At 52.4% G+C, this 9,689-nt stretch overlaps 1 non-coding gene across 1 annotated transcript; it reads right to left on the reverse strand.

The window, feature by feature from the left end:
- Positions 1–9,097: 9,097 nt before the first annotated feature.
- On the reverse strand, positions 9,098–9,216 carry LOC131062034 (5S ribosomal RNA). Its single transcript, XR_009110660.2, has one exon. It is a non-coding gene; the product is annotated as a 5S ribosomal RNA (ribosomal RNA).
- Between the last annotated feature and the right edge of the window lie 473 nt (positions 9,217–9,689).

The raw sequence follows: 9,689 nt of genomic DNA on the forward strand, positions 1-9,689 counted from the left end.
CGGTGCACTCTCTCACAGCATGACTATCATGAGCATCGATGGTGCGGTAGTTTTTGGGTAAAGGGTTCCATACGGGATGTTCTTCCTAGGCTCCTATAAACCAAGGCCCCTTGTCGTCATGCTCCAGCCCGTGGAGGATCTTGTTCCCCCATTGGGAGGGTCACAGTGGTCACAGAGAATGGTTACCCAAGTCGTACTCAGAAGGGAATGATTTGTGCATCAGTCGAGATGTGCTCTTCTGTGTAGGTTGCACCACAACATGTGTATAGAGGGCATATACCTGGGAAATGGATGTCTCTGACTGGCCTTACAATTGAGGTGGCTGCGTGCACGGTGTCACCTGTCCAGATAGACGCGTCGTGAGCGGGGTCATTTTGGAGTTTTCGGGTAAAGGGTTCCATATGAGATGTTCTTCCTAGGTGCTTGTGAACCAGAGCTCCTTGATGCCACATTCCAGCTTTCACACATCTTTTCGTTCCAGCACGATGTTCTTCGTCAATGCTTGGCGAGAGAGCCGGGCGACAAAAAAATTGTTCTGTGCGGTCGAGGATGGATTTTCTATGCGAGGTGTGCCACTTCAAGTGTGTAGGGGGCATATAACTAGGAAATGGATGTCTCTAAGTGGCCTTACAATTTAGGTGGTCATGCACACGATGCATTTTGCATAGATTTTACATTCGCGAGTAGGTTCGGCTTTGAGACCGAGGGTAAAGGGTTCCGTACGGGATATTCTTCCTAGGTGCTTGTGAATCGAAGCTCCCTGTCATACCTCTCTGGCCTGCACTCATGTTTTCCTTGCTTCAGGTCTTGAGGAGCACACTGCTCGGTTCCTGCATCTCCGTCCTTGGTCAACTTTGGGATGCGGGTGGGTTTTGTTTGATTGCAAGGATGGGCCACATGATTTCTAATTTTGGTTTCCCATGAGGGCAGGTCTGCCTCACGGTCTCTCTGGCAGAGGCTTGGGGTGGCCCGCTCATGGCCGGAAGCTACCTGGTCGATCCTGCCAGTAGTCATATACTTGTCTCAAAGATTAAGCCATGCATGTCTAAGTATGAACTATTTTAGACTGTGAAACTGTGGATGGCTCATTAAATCAGTTATAGTTTCTTTGATGGTACTTTGCTACTCAGATAACCATAGTAATTCTAGAGCTAATACGTGCACCAAATCTTGACTCTTGGAAGGGATACATTTATTAGATAAAAGGCCAGTGCAGGCTCACCCGCTACTCTGGTGATTCATGATAACTCAAAGGATCGCACGGCCTTTGTGCCAGTGACGCTTCATTCAAATTTCTGTCCTATCAACTTTCGATGGTAGGATAGGGGCCTACCATGGTGGTGACGGGTGACAAAGAATTAGGGTTCAATTCTAGAGAGGGAGCCTGAGAAATGCCTACCACATCCAAGGAAGGCAGTAGGCGCGCAAATTACCCAATCCTGACACGGGGAGGTAGTGACAATAAATAACAATACTGGGCTCATCGAGTCTGGTAATTGGAATGAGTACAATCTAAATCCCTTAACGAGGATCCATTGGAGGGCAAGTCTAGTGCCAGCAGCCATGGTAATTCCAGCTCCAATAGCATATATTTAAGTTGTTGTAGTTAAAAATCTTGTAGTTGGACCTTGGGTCATCACAGTCAGTCCACCTACTTGGTGTGCACTGGCCCTCACATCCCTTCTGTTGCCGGCATGTTTCTGGCCTTAATTGGTTGGGTCACAGTTCTGGCACCGTTACTTTGAAAAAATTAGAGTGCTCAAAGAAAGCCTATGCTCTGAATACATTAGCATAGAATAACACGATAGGAGTCTGGTCCTATTCCGTTGGCCTTTGCAAAACCTTGGGCGTGAGCCTGGGTGGACCGGCCCCCGGTGTAGATCTTGGTGGTAGTAGCAAATATTCAAATTAGAACTTTGAAGACTGAAGTGGGGAAAGGTTCCATGTGAATAGCACATGGACATGGGTTAGTCGATCCTAAGAGATGGGGAAGCCCTATTTCAAGGGCGCACTTTGCGCGATCATTGAAAGGGAATCGGGTTAATATTCCCAAACTGGGATGTGGCGGCAAACAACAACGTTAGGAAGTCCGGAGATGTCGATGGGGGCCCCGGGAAGAGTTATCTTTTCTTTTAAACAACCTGCCCACCTTGAAATCGGTTCAACTGGAGATAGGGTCCAGCGGCTGGAAGAGCACCGCATGTCCCACGGTGTCCGGTGCACCTTTGACGGCCCTTGAAAATATGGAGGACCGAGTACCGTTCATGCCCGGTTGTACTCATAACCGCATCAGGTCTCCAAGGTGAACAACCTCTGGTCAATAGAATAATGTAGGTAAGGGAAGTTGGCAAAATAGATCTGTAACTTCGGGAAAAGGATTGGCTCTGAGGGATGGGCCTAGGGGTCTGCGCCCTGAACTCGTGGGCTATTGGTGGCATGCTCGAGCTACTACCATGGTGAGGGCAAGCCATCATGTGTCGATCGAGCGACGAATGCAGGGCGCTCCCTTTGGGGGGCTTTTCCTAGGTGGTGAACAACTGACTCAGAAGTGGTATGGACAACGGGAATCCAACTATTTAATTAAGACAAAGCATTGCGTTGGTCCCTGTGGATGCTGACGCAATGTGATTTCTACCCAGTGCTCTGAATGTCAAAGTGAAGAAATTCAACCAAGTGCAGGTAAACGGCGGGAGCAACTATGACTCTCTTAAGGTAGCCAAATGCCTCATCATCTAATTAGTGACGCGCATGAATGGATTAACAAGATTCCCACTATCCCTATCTACTATCTAGCGAAACCACAGCCAAGGAAATGGGCTTGGCGGAATCAGTGGGGAAAGAAGACCCTGTTGAGCTTGACTCTAGTCCAACTTTGTGAAATGACTTGAGAGGTGTAGAATAAGTGGGAGTTGTTTCGGCGCAAGTGAAATACCACTACTTTTAATGTTATTTTACTTATTCCGTGAGGCGGAGGCGGGGCAATGCCCCTGTTTTTGGCCTTAAGGTGCGTCTAGGCACGTCGATCCAGGCAGAAGACATTGTTAGGTGGGGAGTTTGGCTGGGGCGGCACATCTGTTAAAAGATAACGTAGGTGTCCTAAGATGAGCTCAACGAGAACAGAAATCTCATGTGGAACAAAAGGGTAAAAGCTCATTTGATTTTGATTTTTAGTATGAATACAAACTGTGAAAGTGTGGCCTATCAATCCTTTAGAATTTTAGAACTTGAAGCTAGAGGTGTCAGAAAAGTTACCAGAAGGATAATTGGCTTGTGGCAGCCAAGCGTTCATAGCGATGTTTCTTTTTGATCCTTCGATGTCGGCTCTTCCTATCATTGTGAAGCAGAATTTACCAAGTGTTGGATTGTTCACCCACCAATAGGGAATGTGAGCTGGGTTTAGACCATCATGAGACAGGTTAGTTTTACCCTACTGATGATTCACATTGTGATAGTAATTCAACTTAGTACAAGAGGAACCGTTGATTCACACATTTGGTCATCGCGCTGGGTTGAAAAGCCAGTGGCGCAAAGCTACCATGTGTCCGATTATGACTAAACGCCTCTAAGTCAGAATCCACGCTAGATTCGGCGCATCTCTCTCTCCAGCTGCATCGTGACCCATAGTAGGGGTGCTCTTGCACCCCCAGGGGCCCATGTCATTGGCTACCTTCAATCGGCGCAACCACCTGGTCAGAGCAACCTTGGATAACAATTTCAAGTTGTCGGCGAGAAGAATCTTTTGCAGACGACTTAAATAAGTGATGAGGTATTGTAAGTGGTAGAGTGGTCTTGCTGCCACGATCCACTGAGATTCAGCCCTCTGTCGCCTCGATTTGTGTGACCTCTTTTTTTGGCTCTATCGTAGGTGGGGTTTATAGTTCTAACCTTCTCCATTTCTCATTGACATGCATCTCTCTCTCCAAAGTCCCCCGAGGTGGGGTTCCTACTAGTGTGCCTCAAGGGGGCATGCGCCAGACTTTCTCATCCAAGTGCCAAGAGGGATTGCCGATGGTATGACCCTTCGTCGACCTTTTCTTTGTCCAAGGGTTGAGCGCAGTTTGTGGCGTACTCTTTTCTTCCCTAGATGCCAAGTGTGGATGAAAATGATGCGACCCTGGGTCTGCCTTTCTGTCAAAGGGCTGAGTGGGGTTTTCCAAGCTTTGAAGAGGGGTTTCTCATCCGGGTGCCAAGCTGGGCAACCCTTGGGCCGCATTTTTTTCATCCAAGTGTTGGGTGGGGCTCCAAAGAGGGGTTTCTCATCTAGGTGCCAAGATGGGCAAACCTTGGGCTGCATTTTTTTCATCCAAGTGCTGGGCAGGGATCCAAAGAGGGGTTTCTCATCCGGGTGCCAAGCTGAGCAACCCTTGGGCCACATTTTTTTCATCCAAGTGTTGGGCGAGGCTCTGAAGAGGGGTTTCTCATCTGGGTGCCAAGCTGGGAAAACCTTGGGCTGCTTTTTTTTCATCCAAGTGCTAGGTGGGGCTCTGAAGAGGGGTTTCTCATCCAGGTGCCAAGCTGGACAACCCTTGGGCCTCATTTTTTTCATCCAAGTGCTAGGCGGGGCTTCGAAGAGGGGTTTCTCATTTGGGTGCCAAGCTGGGCAACCCTTGGGCTGTATTTTTTTCGTCCAAGTGCTGGGCGGGGCTCCGAAGAGGGGTTTCTCATTCGGGTGCCAAGCTGGGTAACCCTTGGGCCGCATTTTTTTCATCCAAGTGCTGGGCGGGGCTACAAAGAGGGCTTTTTGCCTCGGTCGGAAGTGGAAGTGGGGTTTCAGGCATTACCCTCGAGCCACCTTTTCATCTAAGAGTTTAGTGAGGCTTTTTACCATTGCAGCTCCCCATGTCCGAAGTGGGGATTTCTGGGTAGGGGCTTCGGGTGCGCATTACATTTTTGCGCAAGCATCCAGTGGGGTTTCTGGTGCACTCTGAATTGGGGTTATTGGAGTGCCCCCTCTTTTTTTTTTAGAGCGTTTGGTGGGGTTTCTCGCATTGGCTCTTCCCAGGCCCAGTTTTTGGGTGCGCACCCACCCTTGTGCGCATGAAGTCAAAAGTTGGATTAATTGCTTGGCTTGCCTTAGGTGTGCACCTTTGCCAGGGTGGGAACCTTGGTGTGCACACCTTGCCTGGGCTGTGCACCAGGGCGGGCTCAAGATGGCACCCGCGTTTCATTTTTTCACCATCTTTCAAAATGGAAATTTTAAAATCTCATTTTTTTTGCCTTTTCTGGAAATTAGTGAAGGCAGCATATCAAAGGTGCACACCTCGCTGCCCACCTTGGTGTTCTTTGAGGTGCCCACCACAGTGCACAACACTGGTGCGAACCCAGGAGCACTTCGAAGTGTGCTCCAAGGTGCGGCATGCACGAAGTCGGAGCTTGGTTTGCCCTGGGTGCGCACCTAGTGTGCACCTTTGCCGGGGTGGGCACCTTGGTGCACACCTTGGTTGGGTTTGCCCCGAGTACGCACCTAGTGTGCTCCAAAGTGGGGTTATTGGAGCGGCCCCTCTTTTTTTGTCGGACCATTTGGTGGGGTTTCTCGCATTGGCTCTTCCCAGGCTCGGTTGTTGGGTGCGCACCCACCCTGGCGCGCACGAAGTCGGAAATTTGATTAATTGCCTGGTTTGCCCTGGGTGTGCACCTTTGCTAGGGTGGGCACCTTGGTGTGCACACCTTACTAGGGCTGCGCACTAGGGCGGGCTCAAGATGGCACCCATGTTTCATTTTTCTTCACCATCTTTCAAAATGGAAATTTTAAAATCTAATTTTTTTGCCTTTTCTGGAAATTAGTGAAGGCAGCGCATCAAAGGTGCGCACCTTGCTGCCCACCTTGGTGTGCTCCAAGGTGCCCACCACGGTGCATAACACTGGTGCAAACCTAGGAGCGCTCTAAAGTGTGCTCCAATGTGCGGCGTGCATGAAGTGGGAGCCCGGTTCGCCCTGGGTGCGCACCTCGTGTGCACCTTCACCAGGGTGGGCACCTTGGTGCGCACACCTTGGCTGGGTTTTCCCCAGGTGCGCACCTGGTGTGCTCCGAAGTGGGGTTATTGGAGTGCCCCCTCTTTTTTTTTCAGACCATTTGGTGGGGTTTCTCGCATTGGCTCTTCCCAGGCCCGATTGTTGGGTGTGCACCCACCATGGCGCGCACGAAGTTGAAGGTTGGATTGATTGCCTAGTTTGCCCTGGGTGTACACCTTCACCAGGGTGGGCACCTTGGTGTGCATACCTTGCCTGGGCTGCGCACCAGGGCCGGCTCAAGATGGCCCCTGCATTCCATTTTTTTCACTATCTTTCAAAATGGAAATTTTAAAATCTCATTTTCTTTTGCCTTTTCTGGAAATTAGTGAAGGTAGCGCATCAAAGGTGCGCACCTCACTGCCCACCTTGGTGTGCTCTGACATGCCCACCATGGTGTGCAATGCTGGTGCAAACCCGAGAGCACTCCGAAGTGTGCTCCAAGGTGCGGCGTGCACAAAGTTGGAGCCCGGTTTGCCCCGGGTGCGCACCTCGCGTGCACCTTTGCCAAGGTGGGCACCTTGGTGCACACACCTTGGCTGGGTTTGCCCCGGGTGTGCACCTGGTGTGCTCCAAAGCGGGTTTATTGGAGTGCCCCCTCTTTTTTTGTCAAACCATTTGGTGGGGTTTCTCGCATTGGCTCTTCCCAGGCCCAGTTGTTGGGTGCGCACCCACCCTGGCACGCACGAAGTCGGAAGTTGGATTAATTACCCAGTTTGCCCCGGGTGTACACCTTCACTAGGGTGGGCACCTTGGTATGCACACCTTACCTGGGCTGCGCACCAGGGTGGGCTCAAGATGGTACCCGTGTTTCATTTTTTTCACCATCTTTCAAAATGGAAATTTTAAAATCTCATCTTTTTTTGCCTTTTCTGGAAATTAGTGAGGGCAGCGCATCAAAGGTGCACACCTTTCTCCCCACCTTGATGTGCTCCGAGGTGCCCGCCATAGTGCACAACACTGGTGTGAACCCAGGAGCACTTTGAAGTGTGCTCCAAGGTGCGGCGTGCACGAAGTCGGAGCACGGTTTGCCCCGGGTGCGCACCTCGCGTGCACCTTCACCGGGGTGGGCACCTTCGTGCACACACCTTGGCTGGGTTGCGTGCCCTGGTGGACACCATGGTGCACACCAAGGAGCACTTTGAAGTGTGCTCCAAGGTGCGGCGTGCACGAAGTCGGAGCCCGGTTTTCTTCAGGTGCACACCTCGCGTGCACCTTCGCCGTGGTGGGAACCTGGGTGCGCACACCTTGGCTAGGTTGTACGCCCTGGTGGGCACCATCATGCACACTAAGGAGCACTCTGAAGTGTGCTCCAAGGTGCGGTGTGCATGAAGTCGGAGCCCAGTTTTCCCCGAGTGCGCACCTCGCGTGCACCTTCGTTGTGGTGGGCACCTTGGCTGGGTTGCATGCCTTGGTGGGCACCATGGTGCACACCATGGCATGCATGAAGTCAGAGCCTAGTTTGCCCTGGGTGTGCACCTCATGTGCACCTTCATCGGGGAGGGCACCTCAGTGCACACACCTCGGCTAGGTTGCGCACCCTGGTGGGCACCATGGTGTGCACCAAGGAGCGCTCTGAAGTGTGCTCCAAGGTGCAGCTTGCATGAAGTCCGAGCCTGGTTTGCCTTGGGTGCACACCTCGCGCGCAGCTTCGCCATGGTGGGCACCTTGGTACACACACTTTGGTTGGGTTGCACACCTTGTGGGCACCATGGAGCACTCTGAAGTGTGCTCCAAGGTGTGCACCAAGGTGCGCAACATGGCATGCACAAAGTTGGAGCCCGGTTTGCCCTGAGTACGCACCTCGCGTGCACCTTCGCTAGGGTGGGCACCTCAGTGTGCACACCTTCTCAATGTTTTTTTGGGTTTTCTAGAAAATGGTGAGGGCAGCGCATCAAAGGTGCAAACCTAGGTGTGCTCCGAGGTGCGAACCCGAGAGCGCTCCAAGGTGCACACGAAGTCGAAAGTCGGGTTAATTGCCTTGTTTTCCCCTGGTGTACTCCGAGGTGCACAACATCGGTGTGCACCAAGGAGCACTCCGAAGTGTGCTCCAAGGTGCGTATGATGGCGTGCACCTTTGGTGCGCACGAAGTCAGAGCTCGGTTTTCCCGGGGTGTGCACACCTTGGCTAGGTTGTGCACCTTGGTGGGCGCCATGGTGTGCTCCGAGGTGCACACCAAGATTCGCTCTGAAGTGTCCTCCAAGGTGCATACCTCTGGTGCGCACAAAGTTAGAGCTTGGTTTTCCCTGGGTGCGCACCTTTGCCAGGGTGTACTCTGAGGTGCCCAAGATTGGTGCGCACCTAGGAACACTCTGAAGTGTGCACCTCTTGTGCACTCTGAAGTGCACTCCAAGGTGCGCACCTCTGGTGCGCACGAAATCGAAAGTTGGGTTAATTGTTCTATTTGCCCCGGGTGCACACCTTGCATGCACCTTCACCAAGGTGGGCACCTTGGTGCACACACCTTGGCTGGGCTGCGCACCAGGGTGGGCACCTGGGCGTGTACACCTTGGCACCCACGTTTGCTTCAAAAAAAAAATCTTAATTTTTTTTTAACAATCTCTCAAGTGGGAAATTCTATAATCTTAATTTTTTTTGCCTTTTCAGGAAACTTTTGAATGGAGCACATCATTGGTATGCACCAAGGAGCGCTCTGAAGTTTGCTCCAAGGTGCGCACCTCTAGTGCGCTCCAAAATGCTCTCCAGCTGTGTGCACCTGCCCTGGGCACGCACCCGGCTCCGCCCAACTTCGCTCACCTGTCCCGGGAGTCTGGTGTGAAACCTTAGAGTAAGAAACATCACTGTGCACCTTGGCCAACATGCCCGACTCGATCGAGCGCGCACTGGCCGGGGTGCACACCGATTTCACCTGGGTGCACGCGCAGCACCTTGAGCGCATCGGGGTGCGCACACAACGCCCGGGTTGCACCATGGCCTGTGTGCTCGGGGCACCTCGAGTGCACGCTCGGTGTCACCCCTGGGGGCATGGTAGTGTGGGCACCGCGTCCTGGCCTGGCCCCGTTGAGAATGCAAATAGGCAAAAGGTTAATTCAAATAGCATTGCAATGCCCAACAAAAAACTAAAAAAGGGTGCAACACCGGGACTTCCCAGGAGGTCACCCATCCCGGTACTACTCAGGCCCAAGTGCGCTTAAATGCGAAGTTCTGATGGGATCCGATGCACTAACGCTAGTATGATCGCACCCGTTATGAGCTTGTCGCAGTGTGTACTTAGCAAACCGCGACCCATGTGCGAATCCACCCCGGCCACCCACCTCCATCGAGGTGCACACCCCCCCTCACCAAGTGCACCCCATTCGCCAAGTGTGAACACTACCTAGGTGCACGCACCTCGCCCGAGTGTCGGGTGTGCACCCGGCCCTGGCCTACGTGCGTGCACCTGGACAGGGAGTCATGTGCGTACCCGACCTGGCTTTAATGCGCACCCGACCTGCCCAAGTGCGCGCACTGTCCTGTCTACACCATGGTGCCCGGACACCACCTCGGGCACAATGACCTGCACTCACATGTGGGCTGAGTGCACCCTGGTGCATGTTCGGGGTGGCTTGGGTGCATGCTCGATCTTGCTCTGGTGCACCAAGGAGCTCAGTTTGCCCCGGGTGCACACCTGGTGCAGGGTGGGCACCCAAAATAGGGATCAAGCACCAAAAACAAGTTT

This window comes from Cryptomeria japonica, chromosome 2 (genome assembly GCF_030272615.1).
Source record: "Cryptomeria japonica chromosome 2, Sugi_1.0, whole genome shotgun sequence".
Taxonomy (NCBI): Eukaryota; Viridiplantae; Streptophyta; class Pinopsida; order Cupressales; family Cupressaceae; genus Cryptomeria; species Cryptomeria japonica.